Source organism: Phocoena sinus, chromosome 2 (assembly GCF_008692025.1).
Source record: "Phocoena sinus isolate mPhoSin1 chromosome 2, mPhoSin1.pri, whole genome shotgun sequence".
Taxonomy (NCBI): Eukaryota; Metazoa; Chordata; class Mammalia; order Artiodactyla; family Phocoenidae; genus Phocoena; species Phocoena sinus.
The window spans coordinates 52,547,717-52,566,686 of record NC_045764.1 but is presented as its reverse complement, the minus strand read 5'-3'; the positions used below and the strand labels follow the sequence as shown (position 1 = coordinate 52,566,686).

The 18,970-nt window shown below is 40.3% G+C and overlaps 1 protein-coding gene across 1 annotated transcript in view; it reads left to right on the top strand.

Moving 5' to 3' along the window:
• GABRG3 (gamma-aminobutyric acid type A receptor subunit gamma3) overlaps positions 1–18,970 on the top strand; it is a 650,507-nt gene that overhangs the window by 580,947 nt on the left and 50,590 nt on the right. The window lies entirely within an intron of this gene.

The following is an 18,970-nucleotide window of genomic DNA, read 5'->3' as shown; positions in this document are numbered from 1 at the left end:
GCATATATTCACTAAAATAAAGTTTAAAAAGCTTTTTGAGGGTTTCCCTGGTGGCGCAGTGGTTGAGAGTCCGCCTGCCAATGCAGGGGACACGGGTTCGTGCCCCGGTCCGGGAAGATCCCACATGCCGCAGAGCGGCTGGGCCCGTGAGCCATGGCCGCTGAGCCTGCGCGTCTGGAACCTGTGCTCCGCAACAGGAGAGGCCACAACAGTGAGAGGCCTGCATACTGCAAATAAAAGCTTTTTGAAAGATGATAAAGATGTGAACCATACTGAGTGTCAAGAAAGCTCTGGGCCATCCTCCTGCCTGCTTGGACCTACTCACAGGCTGGCATGGGGACATCGGGCTCAGTGTTGAGCACAGAGCTTGATGCTGGAAACTGGGAATCCTCACTTTCCCTCTAACTTGAGTAGGTGCATTTACTACGTGCCATTACTGAGCAACTACAATCATCAGCCCATTTGAGACATATAATGACCCTGGGAGGCCCTGTTTTTCTCAATGCTTTCCACAGTCAAGGAAACCCAGCATGGGGTGGTAAAGTCATCTGCCTGCATCTCCCTGGAGAGCAAGGGCAACTGGGTTTGAATGAAGTAGAATGGCTATTGAGTCTGCGCTTTTATTATTAACACTATTACTTTTATTGCTATTGCAAGAGGACAGATGGAGCAAAATGAGATACTCAGGCCTCAAGGTGTGAGATGAAGAGAGCTTTGCTCTCTCCCCAGTAAACAATTTAGGGTGAAAAACCAACACAGCAAGCACATTTATGCTCTTTTTTTTTAACATCTTTATTGCAGCATAACTGCTTTACAATGTTGTGTTCGTTTCTGCTGTACAACAAAGTGAATCAGCTATACGTATACATATATCCCATATACCGTCCCTCTTGCGTCTCCCTCCCACACTCCCTATCCACCCCTCTAGGTAGTCACAAAGCACCAAGCTGATCTCCCTGTGCTATGCGGCTGCTTCCCACTAGCTATTTTACATTTGGTAGAGTATATATGTCAATGCAAGACTCTCACTTCATCGCAGTTTACCCTTTCCCTTCCCTGTGTTCTCAACACCATTCTCTACGTCTGCGTCTTTATGCCTGTCCTGCCCCTAGGTTCTTCAGAACCGTTTTATTTTTAGATTCCATATATATGTGTTAGCATATGGTATTTGTCTTTCTCTTTCTGACTTACTTCACTCTGTATGACAGACTCTAGGTCCATCCACCTCACTACAAATAACTCAATTTCGTTTCATTTTATGGCTAATATTCCATTGTATATATGTGCCACATCTTCTTAACCCATTCCTCTGTCAATGGACACTTAGGTTGGTTCCATGTCCTGGCTATTGTAAATAGTGCTGCAATGAACATTATGGTACATGACTCTTTTTGAATTATGGTTTTCTCAGGGTATATGCCCAGTAGTGGCATTGCTGGTCATATAGTAATTCTATTCTTAGTTTTTTTAAGGAACTTCCATACTGTTCTCCATAGTGGCTGTATCAATTTACATTCCCACCAAAGGTGCAACAGAGTTACCTTTTCTCCACACCCTCTCCAGCATTTGTTTGTAGTTTTTTGATGATGGCCATTCTGACCAGTATGAGGAGATACCTCATTGTAGTTTCGATTTGTATTTCTCTAATGATTAGAGATGTTGAGCATCCTTTCATGTGTTTGTTGGCAATCTGTATATCTTCTTTGGAGAAATGTCTGTTTAGGTTTTCTGCCTATTCTTGAATTGGGCTTTTTGGGTTTTTTTATATTGATTGCATGAGCTGCTTGTAAATTTTGGAGATTAATCCTTTGTCAGTTGCTTCATTGGCAAATATTTTCTCCCATTCTGAGGGTTGTCTTTTCATCTTGTTTATGGTTTCCTTTGCTGTACAAAAGCTTTTAAGTTTCATTAGGTCCCATTTGTTTATTTTTGTTTTTATTTCCATTTCTCTAGGAGGTGGGTCAAAAAAGACCTTGTGGTGATTTAGGTCATAGAGTTTTCTGCCTATGTTTTCCTCTAAGAGTTTTATAGTGTCTGGCCTTATATTTAGGTCTTTAACCCATTTTGAGTTTATTTTTCTGTACGGTTCTAGGGAGTGTTTTAATTTCATTCTTTTACATGTAGTGGTCTAGTTTCCCAGCACCACTTATTGAAGAGGCTGTCTTTTCTCCATTGTATATTCTTGCCTCCTTTATCAAATATAAGGTCACCATATGTGCACGGCTTTATCTCTGGGCTTTCTATCCTTTTCCATTGATATATATTTCGGTTTTGTGTCTGTTTTTCTTTCTCGAGATTGCTGTGGGAGGTAGTGTGAATAACAATGGGTTATTACTCAGAAACTTGGAGATTTCTGCCTAAATCCTCCCTTCATTTCATTAATATGATTATAGCCTTTTCATTTTTTCTTTTGTATACTCGTGACTTCGATCATTTGCACATGCCCTTTGCAACAGAGGAGACTGACTTGAAGGATCATGGCTAGATGTTAAGATTAACAATTTTTTAATAGAGAGACCTTCAAGATGGTGGAGGACTCAGATGCGGAGATCACCTTCCTCACCACACATACATCAGAAATACATCTACATGTGGAACAACTCCTAAAGAACACCTACTGAATGCTGGCAGAAGACCTCAGACTTCCCAAAATATATTTTTTTCCCTTTCTCTCTTTTTGTGAATGTGGATGTGTATGCTTCTTTGTATGATTTTGTCTTTATAGCTTTGATTTTACCATTTGTCCTAGGCTTCTGTCTGTCCATTCTTCATTTTGTTTTGTTATTTTTAGTATAGTTTTTAGCACTTGTTATCATTGGTGGATTTTGCCTTTTTGGTTTGGTTGCTCTCTTCTTTCTTTACTTTTATTACTTAAAATTTTTTTATTTAAAATTTTTATTTTAATAAATTTATAATTTTCTTTCGGTCTTTTCTTCTGAGCTGTGTGGCTGACAGGGTTTAAGTACTCTGGCTGGCTGTCAGGCTTGTACCTCTGAGGTGGGAGAGCTGAGTTCAGGACATTGGTCCACCAGAGACCTCCTGGCTCAACATATCAAACAGTGAAAGCTCACCCAGAGATCTCCATCTCAATGCTAAGACCAAGCTCCACTCAAAGACCAGCAAGTTACAGTGCTGGACACCCTATGCCAAACAACTGGCTGGACAGGAACACAACCTTACCCATTAACAGAGAGGCTGCCTAAAATCTTAATAAGGTCACAGACACCCCAAAAAGAACCACTGAAACAGTCCTGTCCACCAGAAAGACATGATCCAGCCTCATCCATCAGAACACAGCACAAGTTCCCTCCACCAGAAAGCCTACACAACCTGCTGAACCAACCTTAGCCACTGGGGTGAGACACCAAAAACAACGAGAACCACGAACCTGCAGCATGTGAAAAGTACACCGCAATAATAGTAAGTTGAGCAAAATGAGAAGACAGAGAAACACACAGCAGATGAAGGAGAAAGGTAAAAACCCACCAGACCAAATAAATGAAAAGGTAATAGGCAGTCTACCTGAAACAGAATTCAGGGTACTGATAGTAAAGATGATCCAAAATCTTCTAAATAGAATGGAGAAAATACAAGAAACATTTAACAAGGACGTGGAAGAACTAAAGAGCAAACAAGCAATGATGAACAACACAATAAATGAAATTAAATATGCTCTAGAAGGAATCAATAGCAGAATAACTGAAGCAGAAGAATGGATAAGTGACCTGGAAGATAAAATAGTGGAAATAACTACCACAGACCAGAATAAAGAAAAAAAAATGAAAAGAATGGAGGAGAGTCTCAGACTCCTGGGAAACATTATATGCACCAACATTCCGATTATAGGGTCTGAGAAGAAGAAGAGAAAAAGAAAGGCTCTGAGAAAATATTTGAAGAGATTATAGTTGGAAACTTCAATAATATGGGAAAGGAAATTATCAGTCGAGTCCAGGAAGTGCAGAGAGTCCCATATAGGATAAATCCAAGGAGAAACACACCAAGAGACTTATTAAAATTAAATACAAAGAAAAAATATTGAAAGCAGCAGGGTTAGGCAACAAATAACATACAAGGGAATCCCCATAAAGTTAACAGCTGAAGTTTCAGCAGAAACTCTGAAAGCCAGAAGGGAATGGCAGGACATATTTAAAGTGATAAAAGGGAAAAACCTACGACCAAGATTACGTTACCCAGCAAGGATCTCATTTACATTTGATGGAGAAATTAAAACCTTTACAGATAAGCAAAAGTTAAGAGAATTCAGCATGACCAAACCAGCTTTACAACAAATGCTAAAGGAACTTCCCTAGGCAGGAAGCAAAAGAAAAGGAAAGACTTACAAAAACAAACCCCAAACAAATAAGAAAATGGTATAGGAACATACATACAGACAATTACCTTAAATATAAATGGATTAAATGCTCCAACCAAAAGACATAGACTGGCTGAATGGATACGAAAACAAGGCCTGTGTATATGCTCTCTACAAGAGACCCACTTCAGACCTAGGGACACATACTGACTAAAAGAGAGGGCATGAAAAAAGATATTCCATGCAAATGGAAATCAAAAGAAAGCTGGAGTAGCAATTCTCATATCAGACAAAATAGACTTTAAAATAAAGACTGTTACAAGAGAAAAAGAACGACACTACATAATGATCAAGGGATCAATCCAAGAAGAAGATGTAACAATTGTAAATATTTATGCACCCAACATAGGAGTACCTCAGTACATAAGGTAAATGCTAACAGCCATAAAAGGGGAAATCAACACAGTCATAGTAGTGGACTTTAACACCCCACTTTCACCAAGGAACAGATCATCTAAACTGAAAATAAATAAGGAAACACAAGCTTTAAATGATAAACAACATGGACTTGATTGATATTTATAAGACATTCCATCCAAAAACAACAGAATACCCTTTCTTCTCAAGTGCTCATTGAATGTTCTCCAGGATAGATCATATCTTGGGTCAAAAAAAATCAAGCCTTGGTAAATTTAAGAAAATTGAAATCATATTAAGTATCTTTCAAACCACCAAGCTATGAGACTAGATATCAATTACAGGAAAAAATCTGTAAAGAGAACAAACACATGGAAGCTAAACAATACACAACAAAATAACCAAGAGATCACTGAAGAAATCAAAGAGGAAATCACAGCATACCTAGAAACAAATGATAATGAAAACATGACATCCCCAAACCTATGGGATTCAGCAAAAGCAGTTCTAAAGGGAGGTTTATAACAATACAAACCCACCTCAATAAACAAGAAATATCTCAAATAAACAACCTAACCTTACACCTAAAGCAATTAGACAAAGAAGAACAGAAAAGCCCCAAAGGTAGCAGAAGGAAATAAATTATAAAGATCAGATCAGACATAAATGGAAAAGAAATGAAGGGAACAGTAACAGTGATCAATAAAACTAAAAGTTTGTTCCTTGAGAAGGTAAACAAAATTGATAAACCATTAGCCAGACTCATCAAGATAAAAAAGAACACTCAAACCAAAATAATTAGAAAAGAAAAAGGAGAAGTAACAACTGACACTGCAGAAATACAAAGGATCATGAGCTATTACTACAAGCAACTATATGCCAACAAAATGGACAGCCTGGAAAAAATGGACAAATTCTTAGAAAAGCACAACTTTTCGAGACGGAACCAGGATGAAATAGAAAATATAAACAGACCAACTACAAGCACCGAGAGACTGTGATTAAAAATCTTCCAACAAGGGCTTCCCTGGTGGCACAGTGGTTGAGAGTCCGCCTGCTGATGCAGGGGACATGGGTTCGTGCCCTGGTCCGGGAGGATCCCACATGCCATGGAGCAGCTGGGCCCCTGAGCCATGGGCACTGAGCCTGCGTGTCTGGAGCCTGTGCTCCGCAACGGAAGGGGCCACGACAGTGAGAAGCCTGTGTACCGCAAAAAAAAAAAATCTTCCAACAAACAAAAGCCAAAGACCAGATGGCTTCATAGGCGAATTATATCAAACATTTAGAGAAGAATTAACATCTATCCTTCTCAAACACTCCCAAACTCTTTCTACGAGGCCACCATCACCCTTACACCAAAATAAGACAAAGATGTCACAAAGAAAACTGCTGTCCAATATCATTGACGAATATAGATGCAAAAATCCTCAACAAAATACTAGCAAACAGAATCCAACAACATATTAAAAGGGTCATACACCATGATCAAGTGAAGTTTATCCCAGGAATGCAAGGATTCTTCAATATATGCAAATCAATCAATGTGATAAACCATATTAACAAATTGAAGTAGAAAAACCATATGATCATCTAAAAGATCCAAAAAAGGCTATCAGCAAAATTCAAAAGCCATTTATGATAAAAACCCTCCAGAATGTAGGCATATAGGGAACTTACCTCAACTTAATAAAAGCTATATATGACATGCACAGCCAACATCATTCTCAATGGTGAAAAACTGAAAACATTTTCCATAAGATCAGGAACAAGAAAAGGCTGTCCACTCTCACCACTATTATTCAACATAGTTTTGGAAGTTCTAGTGACAGCAATTACAGAAGAAAAAGAAATAAAAGAATCCAAATCAGAAAAGTAGAAATAAAGCTGTCACTGTTTGCAGATGACATACTATACATAGAGAAACATAGAGATGTCACCCGAAAACTACTAGAGCTCATCAATGAATTTTATAAAGTAGTAGGATAAAAATGCACAGAAGTCTCATGCTTCCTACACACTGATGATGAAAAATCTGAAAGAGATATTAAGGAAACACTCCCATTTACCATTGCAACCAAAACCATAAAATACCTAGGAATAAACCTACCTAAGGAGACAAAAGACCTATATGCTGAACACTATAAGACACTGATGAAAGAAATTAAAGATGATACATACAGATGGAGAGATATACCATGTTCTTATTGGAATAATCAGCATTGTGAAAATGACTATACGACCAAAAGCAATCTACAGATTCAATGCAATCCCTATCAAACTACCGATGGCATTTTTCACAGAACTAGAATAAAATATTTCACAATTGGTATGGAAACACAAAACACCCCAGATAGCCAAAGCAGTCTTCAGAAAGAAAAAGGGAGCTGGAGGAATCAGGCTCCTAGACCTCAGACTATACTACAAAGCTACAGTAATCAAGACAGTATGGTATTGGCACAGAAGCAGAACTATAGATCAAAGGAACAGGATAGAAAGCCCAGAGCTAAACCCACGTACATATGGTCTCCTTATTTGTGATAAAGGAGGCAAGAATATACAATGGAGAAAAGACAGCCTCTTAAATATGTGGTGCTGGGAAAACTGGACGGCTACATGTAAAAGAATTAAATTAGAACACTCTCTAACACCATATACAAAAATAAACTCAAAGTAGATTGAAGACCTAAATGTAAGGCCAGACACTATGAAACTCTTAGAGGAAAACATAAGCAGAACACTCTATGACATAAATCACAGCAAGATCTTTTTTGACCCACCTCCTAGAGAAATGGAAATAAAAACAAAACTAAACAAATGGGACCTATTGAAACTTAAAAGCTTTTGTACAGCAAAGGAAACAATAAACAAGATGAAAAGACAACCTTCAGAATGGGAGAAAATATTTGCAAAGGAAGTAACTGACAAAGGATTAATCTCCAAAATTTACAAGCAGTTCATGCAGCTCAATATCAAAAAAACAAACAACCCAATCCAAAACTGGGCAGAAGACCTAAATAGGCATTTCTCCAAGGAAGATATACAGCTTGCCAACAAACACATGAAAGGATGCTCAACATCACTACTTATTAGAGAAAATCATATCAAAAGCACAATGTGGTATCACCTCACACCAGTCCAAATGACCATATCATCAAAAACTCTACAAACAATAAATGCTGGAGAGGGTATGGAGAAAAGGGAACCCTGTTGCACTGTTGGTGGGAATGTAAATTGATACAGCCACTATGGAGAACAGTATGGAAGGTCCTTAAAAATTAAAAATAGAACTACCATATGACCCAGCAATCCCACTACTGGGCATATACCCTGAGAAATCCATAATTCATAAAGAGTCATGTACTGCGATATTCATTGTAGCTCTATTTACAATAATCAAGAGATGGAACCAACCTAAGTGTCCATTGACAGAGGAATGGGTTAAGAAGATGTGGCACATATATACAATGGAATATTAGCCATTAAAAGAAATGAAATTGAGTTATTTGTAGTGCGGTGGATAGACCTAGACTCTGTCATACAGAGGAAAGTAAGTCAGAAAGAGAAAAACAAATACCATATGCTAATACACATATATGGAATCAAAAAAAAAAGGTTCTGAAGAACCTAGGGGCAGGACAAGAATAGAGATGCAGACTTAGAGAATGGACTTGAGCACATGGGGAGGGGAAGGGTAAGCTGGGACGAAGTGAGAGAGTAGAATGGCATGGACATATATACACTACCAAATGTAAAATAGCTAGTGGAAAGCACTCACACAGAACAGGGAGATCAGCTCAGTGCTCTGTGAGCCCCTAGAGGGGTTGGATAGGGAGGGTGGGAGGGAGACACAAAAGGGAGGAGATAATGGGATATATGTATATGTATAAATGATTCACTTTGTTATAAAGCAGAAACTAACACACCATTGTACAGCAATTATACTCCAAGAAGGATGTTTAAAAAAAAACGAAAAGATTGCTTTGGCTATTGGGGTTCTTTTGTGTTTCCATACAATTGGTTATTGGGGTTCTTTTCTGCTTTCATACAAATTGTGACATTCTTTATTTAGTTCTGTGAAAAATGCCGTTGGTAGTTTGATAGGGATTACATTGAATCTGTAGATTGCTTTGGGTCATAGAGTCATTTTCACAATGTTGATTCTTCCAATCCAAGAACATGGTATGTCTCTCCTGTTTCTATCATCTTTAGTTTCTTTCATCAGTGTCATATTTTTCTGCATCCAGGTCTTTTGTCTCCTTAGGTAGGTTTATCCCTAGGTATTTTATTCTTTTGGTTGCAATGGTAAATGTGTGTTTCCTTAATTTCTCTTTCAGATATTTAATCATTAGTGTATAGGAATGCAAGAAATTTCTGTGCATTAATTTTGTATCCTGCAACTTTACCAAATTCATTTATTATCTGTAGTAGTTTTCTGGTAGCATCTTTAGGATTCTCTCTCTATATATTATCATGTCATCTGCAAACAGTGACAGCTTCATTTCTTCTTTTCTGATTTGGATTCCTTTTATTTGTTTTTCTTCTCTGATTGCTGTGGCTAAAACTCCCATAGCTAATTGAATAATAGCAATGAGAGTGGGCAACCTTGTCTTATTCCTGATCTTAGAGGAAATGGTTTGTTTCTCAACACTGAGAATGATGTTTCCTGTGGGTTTGTGATATGTGGCCTTTATTATGTTCAGGTAAGTTCCCTCTATGCCTACTTTCTGGAGGGTTTTTATCATAAATCGGTGTTGAATTTTGTCGAAAGCCTTCTTGCATCTATTGAGATGATCATATGGCTTTTCTCCTTCAATTTGTTAATATGGTTTATCACGTTGATTGATTTGCAAATATTGAAGAATCCTTGCCTTCCTGGGATAAACCTCACTTGGTCAGGTTGTATGATCTTTTTAATGTGCTGTTAGATTCTGTTCACTAGTATTTTTTCGAGGATTTTTACATCTATGTTCATCAGAGATACAGAGGGGTACAGAACGCAGGGTGAACCTGTGCCGGCAGAGACCAGCGTGATGTTGCTACAGCCTGAGATGTGCCGTGTGTTTTTCTGGGGAAGATGTCCCTGGATCACGGACCCTGGCAGTGGCAGGCTGAACAGGCTCCCAGGAGGGTAGGTGTGTATAGTGACCTGTGCTTGCACACAGGCTTCTTGGTAGCTGCAGCAGTAGCCTTAGTATTTCATGCCCGTCTCTGGTGTCTGTGCTGATAGCCACAGCTCGTGCCTGTCTCTGGAGCTCGTTTAGGTGGTGCTCTGAATCTCCTCTCCTCGCACACGCTGAAACAATCGTCTCTTGCCTCTTAGGCAGTTCCAGACTTTTTCCCGGACTCCCTCCTGGCTAGCTGTGGCACACTAGCCCCCTTCAGTTTGTGCTCACGTAGCCAACCCCAGGCCTCTCCCTGGGATCTGAGCTCCAAAGCCCACGCCTCAGCTCCCAGTGCCCACCCACCCAGGCAGGTGAGCAGACAAGTCTCTCAGGCTGGTGAGTGCTGGTTGGCACTGATCCTCTGTGTGGGAATCTCTCTGCTTTGCCCTCTTCACCCCTGTTGCTGCGTTCCCCTCCATCACTCCAAAGCTTCCCCCGCCACCCACCCCTGTCTCCTCTAGTGAAGTGGCTTCCTAGTGTGTGGAAACTTTTCCTCCTTCACAGCTCCCTCCCAGAGGTGCAGTTCCCATCTCTATTCTTTTGTCTCTGTGTTTTCTTTTTTCTTTTGCCCTACCCAGGTACGTGGGGAGTTTCTTGCCTTTTGGGAAGTCTGAGGTCTTCTGCCAACATTCAGTAGGTGTTCTGTAGGAGTTGTCCCACGTGTATATATATATTTGATGTATTTATGGTGAGGAAGGTGATCTCCACTTCTTACTCCTCCGCCATCTTGAAGGTCCTCCCTCACGTTTATGCTTTTTATCTTTGACACCTGTGCCAGCTGTAACTGTACTTGAGCTAGAGAAATTGTTAGGGAAATGTCACTGCTATTACAGTGATACTAGAATGTCTGAGATAGTTGGCTGATTTTCAGAGTTTTAAAAGGCAATGCTCCTTTTTCCCAACATAATTGATTTGGAAGTGGAATAGATGCCAGGTAGCAAATCTTTGTGTCAGCGTATGTTGGCCCTGCCCCCACATAGTTATAGCAGTCCCAAGGACACATCGGATTTTCTGTCTGGCTGACGCCATTCCCTAGCACCAAGAGTAGCCAGAGAACAGTGACAATCTCTCTTTTATGATTGTGTTTCCTGTCAATGTGCAATGTAGCACATTCTGCCCTCCATTCCCATCTGCCATCCCCCTTTCACAGATGAGAAAACTGAGTCTTAGAGAAAGATTGCAGTGCAAGATCACACAACTGATGCACTCTTGCTTCTCCAAGTCCAGGGTGTTCTCTACCACACCAGGCTTTATCTGGGCTGTTATTAGCTAAAGAAACACAATGTCAAGGCAAATGAACCCCTGTATGGCATTCTAGAAATGTTTTTTTCTTTCACTTCCATCTGTATTCTGACCACTGTCTCCTCGATCAATGATTGAAAAACACGGACCTGCGTACAAGACATGACAAAACTACTGCTTCCCTCCCCCAAAAGGAATATGGAAATTAAAATTCTCAGGGGCTTTCTAAGGAAACCATGCATCTTTCAGGGGAAAACTGGCACATTCTTCATCAAAGCTTTGTGGACATGTTCATAGTCAGCTTAGTAAATGATGCTGGGAATTCTTGGAGCATCTCTCCCCAGTGTTTTGCCTTTTCCACTAAGTGAACCAAGCAAGAGAGGGGAGACTGCCTCCTGGATCCTGATTCAGAGGCTTCTGCCTGAATCAGGTAAGCCTTGGACGTAGAACAACTCTCCTGACTCATCTGCTTCTGGCCTGTTATCTGGGCTCTCACGTTGTTCCCCACTCTGTTCAGGGGTTAGAGCACATCTCAGCAGAGTGTGGGAACCATTCCAGGACTATTTGAGCAATGCCTAGGTGGGTGCACTCAACAAGCAACCACAGAATACAGATAAACCACAAATAATTGTCTGTGAACATAGAATTTCTACCAAAAGTATTTTGAAGACCCTGCTTGTCTACTGTAAAAGTTGTCTCTTTTCCCCTTCGAGCTCCCCTATCCCTCTCAGCTGCCCAACAGCAGTATTGCTTGGTGTAACTGGCTTATCCGATATGAAAAAGGAGGGAGAAATGGCGTCTGAGAGCTTAGCTTTTCCAATATTTAGGAGAAGATGCCTGTGCTTCATCCCACTTGTCTACTGATATACCTGTTTAATTAGGGAAATCATCTTCAGTGATGAAACCAGAAGTGTCTGGGATATGTGATTTATTATGGCTTTAACAGCATGAAAAGATGAAAGTAAGAAATCTGTAAACCAAATAATTTCTCCTGCCATGATGTAACTGGAAAGAAAGTCTATCAATGTATTTTGGTTATAAAGTGCTCTTTCTGTACACTTAGTCGATATTTCAAAAAAGTTTGGTTTTGTTGATTTTTGTAGGTTAGGGAGCATGTCTTCTGTGAGCTATTCACACCTGTTCACATTAGGTGCTTAATAGATCTTTATTCTGTGTAGGTGACTGCCCAATACAAACCATGTGTGTTAACAGCTCAAGATGATGCAGCCCATGTAATTCCTCATTTGGGGGATGCCATTTGACTAAGTAGGTGATTAGTTCATTAATGAGAACATATGCTGTTCCTATTCAAGAACTTTGTCCATCAACAAAGTCACACCATCAAAGAAAAAGAGGCATGGGAAATCTCTGTAATTTCTGCTCAATTTTGCTGTGAACTTAAAACTGGTACAAAGAATAAAGTCTGTAAACAAACAACCAAGAGCCAAGGGAGAGTCTCCAATGAAGAAGAAAAGTGGAAGCAGTGCGTCTTCCCAAGATTTACAATGGGAGCTTGTTGGAGCAGGTGTGTGGCACCTCATCAGAATCTGGAGAAAGAGGGAGGGATGGAGGGAGGGAAAGAGGAAGGAAGGAAGGAAGGAAGGAAGGAAGGAAGGAAAGTTTTGGTACATTCTTAATTGAGTTTCATTATCTGGAAACAGAGCCAAAACAATCCAGTTATTCTTTGTGGAAACATGAAAGCCGACTTGGGTAATGTTTAAATGTGCCAGGTGACTTGTATTCTGTACTTTTAGATACATTTCCTCTCTTTGGACGACTAAGAGCTAGAGAAAATCAGATTATATATATATATATTTTTTAAAATAAATTTATTTATTCATTTATTTATTTTTGGCTGTGTTGGGTCTTCGTTTCTGTGCGAGGGCTTTCTCTAGTTGTGGCAAGCGGGGGCCACTCTTCATCGCGGTGCGCGGGCCTCTCACTGTCGCGGCCTCTCTTGCTGCAGAGCACAGGCTCCATACGCGCAGAGCTCAGTATTTGTAGCTCACGGGCCCAGCTGCTCCGTGGCACGTGGGATCTTCCCAGACCAGGGCTTGAACCCATGTCCCCTGCATTGGCAGGCAGACTCTCAACCACTGCGCCACCAGGGAAGCCCAGATTATATATTTCATCCCCTTTATTGGAGCCATGCCAGCCAGGCAGAGGTTGTGGCTTTGAGGACAATGCATATTTTTTGAACTTGAATTAGCAAAATAGTTGTGGAGAATGGGAAGTACCTCTTTTCAGGGTTCTTTGTTTGACACATAGCTTACATCAAGTGGTATATTTCCCTTGAACTTAGCGTGCTGGGATTTTAGATCATCACCTGTAAACATGTGATCTGTTCTGAGGGTACTGGGAACATCACTCTGTTCTCCACCTGTTAGGCTTGTTCTGACATAATGCATATCTTTGTGTTAGTGTGCTTGGGGTAATGAAGCCATGGGGGCTCTCAGGCCTGGTTTAGATGAGGGATTTCCTTAGTCTTCTTAATACCTTAATATGAAGTGGTGCTTTGCTTTTAAATCTTATAAGTCTGATGCATCAATACAGATGTGCTTTGCTATTTAGTGTTTCTCTTACAGCTCTCATTCCATTACTAGTCTTTCTAAAGAAGTTTCAATAAAGAAGCCCCATAGTGAAAAGTTTATATAGGACAGAATTGAGTATCTGAAACAGTTTCTCAATTTAGCTGAATTAAATACCGTTGACCTTTGAAAGACAATATCATTTTTATTTTGAACACTATATCAAATTCTGTAAGCATTTATTAGGAAATTTCAAGCCCCAAATTGGTGCTTTCTTTGTTCACAGGTTTATTGATAAATTGAGAAATTACCAATTGATAAAACATTGTTTTTTATTTAGATTTTGGTTCTTATATCTGCCATTTAATAGCTAAGTAAATTTCTGTATTTACTGAGAAAGGAGTGTTGAGGTCTCTAACTATAATAGTGGATCTATTTTTCAGTTCTTTTAGTCTTATCTCATATATTCTGATGTTGTTTGTTAGGTACATACAAATCTAGGATTGCTTCATCTTCTTGCGGAATTAACCCCGCATTAATAATTCAAATGCCAGAGACATTCTGGGGTGGCAAGTTTTGCTACCCTACAAAGTGCTTCAATCACAGGAGGGAAAAGTGATGTTCTTGGAGGATCTAGCAGGTGTGGCACCTTGTGATGTGGCTGTCAATGGAGATACTGTCCAAGTATCATTGAAGAGGCCTGGCTTAGCTAAGAGAAAGGTGCACACACATTCCTGCTGTGAGTAGATGAGCGTGCAGTTCTACACTGACACTGAGAATGGTTTCCTTAGAAGTTCCCAGACAGCAGTGGAGGGGAGGAGAGTATGGCCATTCCCAGAACTATTTTTTTGTCAGCTTTCCTGGAGTATGATTGGCTTAGAAAACATTGTAAAAAAAAAAGAGCTTCTTGGGCTTCCCTGGTGGTGCAGTGGTTGAGAGTCCGCCTGCCATTGCCCCGGTCAGGGAAGATCCCACATGCCGTGGAGCGGCTAGGCCCGTGAGCCATGGCCACTGAGCCTGCGTGTCCGGAGCCTGTGCTGCGCAACGGGAGAGACCGCAACAGTGAGAGGCTTGTGTACCGCAAAAAAAAAAAAAAAAAAGACCTTCTTTATAACAGGTCTCATGACAAACTATACTCTACTATGAAAGAAAGCATAAAATGAAGGAAAAATGTATTTTTGTATTGATTTGCTAATAACAAGATTTGAGATTTTGTAAGCCTAAATGGAAGAAGGTTCCCCTTGAGGCAGTTTTAGTAATATCAGAGAAAAGGAAGAGAAAAGGGAAACAGAAGCATGTAATGACCTCCTTTCCTCCTGCCAGTCCCTGGAAAGTAGGACGTAAAGCTCCTTTCAGGTTTAAGTATCAGAGCCCAAACACAACCATAGAAACACTAGAATGAGACATAAATTATTTTTACAGCTAAAATAGAGGGCACACAGTCCTTTAAAATTGGGAGATGACAGAGGAGGAAGAGCCATGAGACTCATGGGCTGTAGAAAAGACAGTGGCTGTGGATCCAGGGTTATGGGACAGGTTCATGCAGCCAGCTGGGCTATAGCTGTGCCTAGAGTCTATGATTTCTGACTTCCAACTCCATGCCATTTTCCTGCATCATATGTAGAAAAATCTTCAAAGCAGGATAAAAATGTATCCCCTAAAATTCCAGGGTGAGAAATAAAAAAGTAAAAGGAATTCCCTAGCTTAGTTTTGTAGGACTGATCTAACCTTCTTAATATGGCATCATTCTCACTGAGTGTCGTGTGTTGGGGACAGGTCTTGGACTTGTGAATTTATGCCACCTGTGATCTAAAGCCATCTTTTTCTGCTTTAGCTGGCTACCTTGGGGTAAAGGCTCAGTCTTTCCTGGTACTTCTCCCAGCCTTGTTCTCCAAGCTAAGGTGTGTCTGTACACATCCCGATCCTCACACAGGTCCTGGGGCACAAGGTCTTTGCTCATCTCTGCAGCAATAACCTTTTTCCTCACCTTATCACAAGGCTCCTCCTGCATCTACTTTTTAACCTGTATGGCTGCTAAAACCTGTAATCTGCTCTCTGCCAGAATAGAAACTGGCACCCATGTCCTCACTCACTTGATCTTCCCTGTTTCTGTGCATCTCACATCTCTGTAGACCCATACCTACAGCTGCCATTCATGCATGGAGAGGGGTAGAGAGAGAGAGAGAGAGGGAGAGAGAGAGAGAGAGAAGTTGGGCAAGAGAGGGTGTAAAGAATGAAGGGAGGGAGGGAAAGAGAGACAAACAGGCAGAAAGAGAGACAGAGAAAGGGAGAGAGAATTGGGAAGAAGCTGTACTTTCAAAAAACCTTTAAAATGCTTCAAATATAGTGGGAGTTTTTGTAAATATTATGGCAAAATTGAATCATTTTATACACAGTGTATGTGGCAACTTTTCTAAACAGTATGTGATTGGTTTATTATTTAAATTTTAGTCAACTAATCATGCATTAATTGCAATACCTACTCTATGCCATGCTCTCCTCACTGATTAACCTTCATGGTTTTCCCTACTTTTCCTTTTGTTTACCCAGGAAAAGGATTCCAGGTGTAGGATAAGCAGAATCAGACCCATGTAATAAGGAAAGTTTTCACAGAAGAAGTAGAAAGAGATCAGGGGAAATGCAGGTCCTTCTCTTAGATATCTCTGTCTATCCCTTTTCTGAGCATGCTGTCATTTCTCCCTTCCCTTCCTCACATTTGGGTACTTCTAGGTTGGGAACCCTACCACCTCGTGAGGCCCTGCCATGGCCAGAAAAGGGATGGGCCACTCAGCTTTAGGTCTTAGAGAGAAGAACTCTTTCTTTTCTTCTTTTAGTTCTTTCCACAGTGGAATAAGTTCAAAACTCAATGGCTAAGACTATATTGTAAGTTTCAAGGCGAGACCAGGACAAACACTTTGATCTAGGTTGTAAACTCATTCCTAGGGCTGACCACCAGGAAACCTGATGGAGCTGTGAGGGCCAAAGTTCATGGACAAATACACACACACACACACACACACACACACACACATTATGCTAAGGTAGTTGGTCAAAAACTTTGGCATATGTTAGGTCTAGATATGAAGAATAAGAAAAAGGACATGGGAGTGACCTCATACTGGAAAACATATATCAATAACAATAATAGTAATCTTACGTGATGTGCATAGTGTCACTGACACTGTCCTGGGGTCGCTGCCCTCATGCTGTACCACAGTGTCTCATTTACCAGTCACAGCACACATGTTATCAATTCTGTTATCAATACCTCCAATTTTACAGGATGCCAAGGCAGGCATGTAGGCTATAACTCAGGATGTACAGTTACTCGCCACAGGTCATAGGGAGTTAAACTCAGGCACACTCTGAAACTGACACATACCCTCTCACTCAGTTACTGAAAATGAGGAATAGAAACACTGGAGAAGGAACATACACATCTGCTTAGGAGTCTGAGAGACTGAGTAGTAGAGACACTGAGTGAATCGAGACTTGAAGGTTATGGGAGGTGTGGACGAAGAATGCTGCCTGTGGTTTCAGTAAACAAAGGATATTGTAGCCATCAAGCCAGCAGCCCCAGTGGTGTACCCTGAGGGGGTTTAAGAGGGAGAAAAACAGGATAGGATACTAGCCCTTGATAGTTGTGAATATCAAAGGAATGATTTCAATAAGCCCAGACTGTTGTATCTTCCCATACATAGAAAAGTGCTGAACTCAATAACTTGAGATATCTGATTCTTCTTTAATTAACATTAATCTTTTGATGTTCTGACCAGCTGTTTTTGTTTGTTTGTTTTCCAAAACACCTATATAATCCTGCCTCCTTCCTTACTTCTTCAGGGCAGTCCCTCAGAGCTATGTGAGAGGCTGCCTCTTGGACTTAAGTCCTCAATTTGCTGAATAAACATTATTCTCAACTTTTAGGTTATGCATTTGTTTCAGTCAACAGAGGCAGTAGGGGAAAGGAAGGGAAAGAGGGACATTGCCAAAGCCAGCACGATGGAAATACTTGGTGAACTAAGGTCTCTGCTGATGAAGTGCAAAGTTGAAAGAACCCAACATCTTGAAATGATATTGAATAGGTATGCAATGTTCAGATAATAAATTATTTACGTTTTCTAAGATTTGACTTTAATTCACCTTTTTTCTTTCATTATTTTGAAGGGTTTAATAAGGTTGCTATCCCGTGTAGCATTTTTGAATTTTAATTGTATTTTACCTTACTTTTGCATAATACTTAGCGAACTGAACAACTTAACTTTATATTGATGATTCAAAGGATTTGTAAATTTTATAAAGCCTCAGAGGTCATTTTATCTCACATCAGGCAGCCTTAAACTAGATGTGCAGAGTACCAATTAGCAGAAAATTCTAGATAACCCAAGTGTGTTCAGCAAGGTAACAATGGTAAAAGTGAAATTGCAGAAATGTGTCTCGGGAGGCTCTGAGCAGCTCAGGTTCTTTATGGCTCAGTGCAGAAAGAATTCAGCCAGAGGCAAAGTGATAGATAAGAAGTGATTTATTAGAATAGGATGAAAGTAAGTGGGCAGGGGGTTACCACCCCAAGAACTTAGTGGGCTACAGTTTTAGAGTCAAATGAAAAGTGGGGAAGGGAGGGACGTGTACTCTTCATTCTTGAATAGACATCAAACTTCCATCATCAGCTCCTCCTCCATGTCGGGCAGGGGAGTTTTCTTGTCCCTACATGGTCAAGCTGGGACTGCCATGGCACAATGGAAATGAGCAAAAAGGTGGTAACATATACTAAAATATGGTAAATCATCTCAGGTTTCAATATAATGTCACCTTTCGCTTACATTTTTGATTTTAATATGGCCAGGAAAGCATGTCGTAGGAGTCATTAAATTACTGAAATCACTGGGCAGGGTGTGTGTGTCTCATTTCACCATTGTTTTATTGTTTGGGGGCATGTCTCAAGCTTCTGTTGCATGGTTTTATTGCTAAGCAAGCCTGCTTGGTTTTGTAGTTAAGCAAACCTGCTTTATTGAGTGACCATTAACTTATAGGAGTCTCCCATACTTTTTCCTTTACTTATGGTCCCTTGGAGGGCTTACCTATTTAAACACCTACTTTGGCCTTTTACTCTGTCGCTATTAAAACAATACAAAAACAAGGAGATACCACGGGCCAGGTGTCATTTATAAGACCTTTCAATTAATGGGTATTAGAAACATACCTAGGAAAATTGCCTGACCCCAAAGCTCTGTTGGGAATGATGGTGGAACAAACCTGTAGACAGTGCAAGTATACAGCTGCCTCAACACAAAATGATTCAGCTATTCAACTGC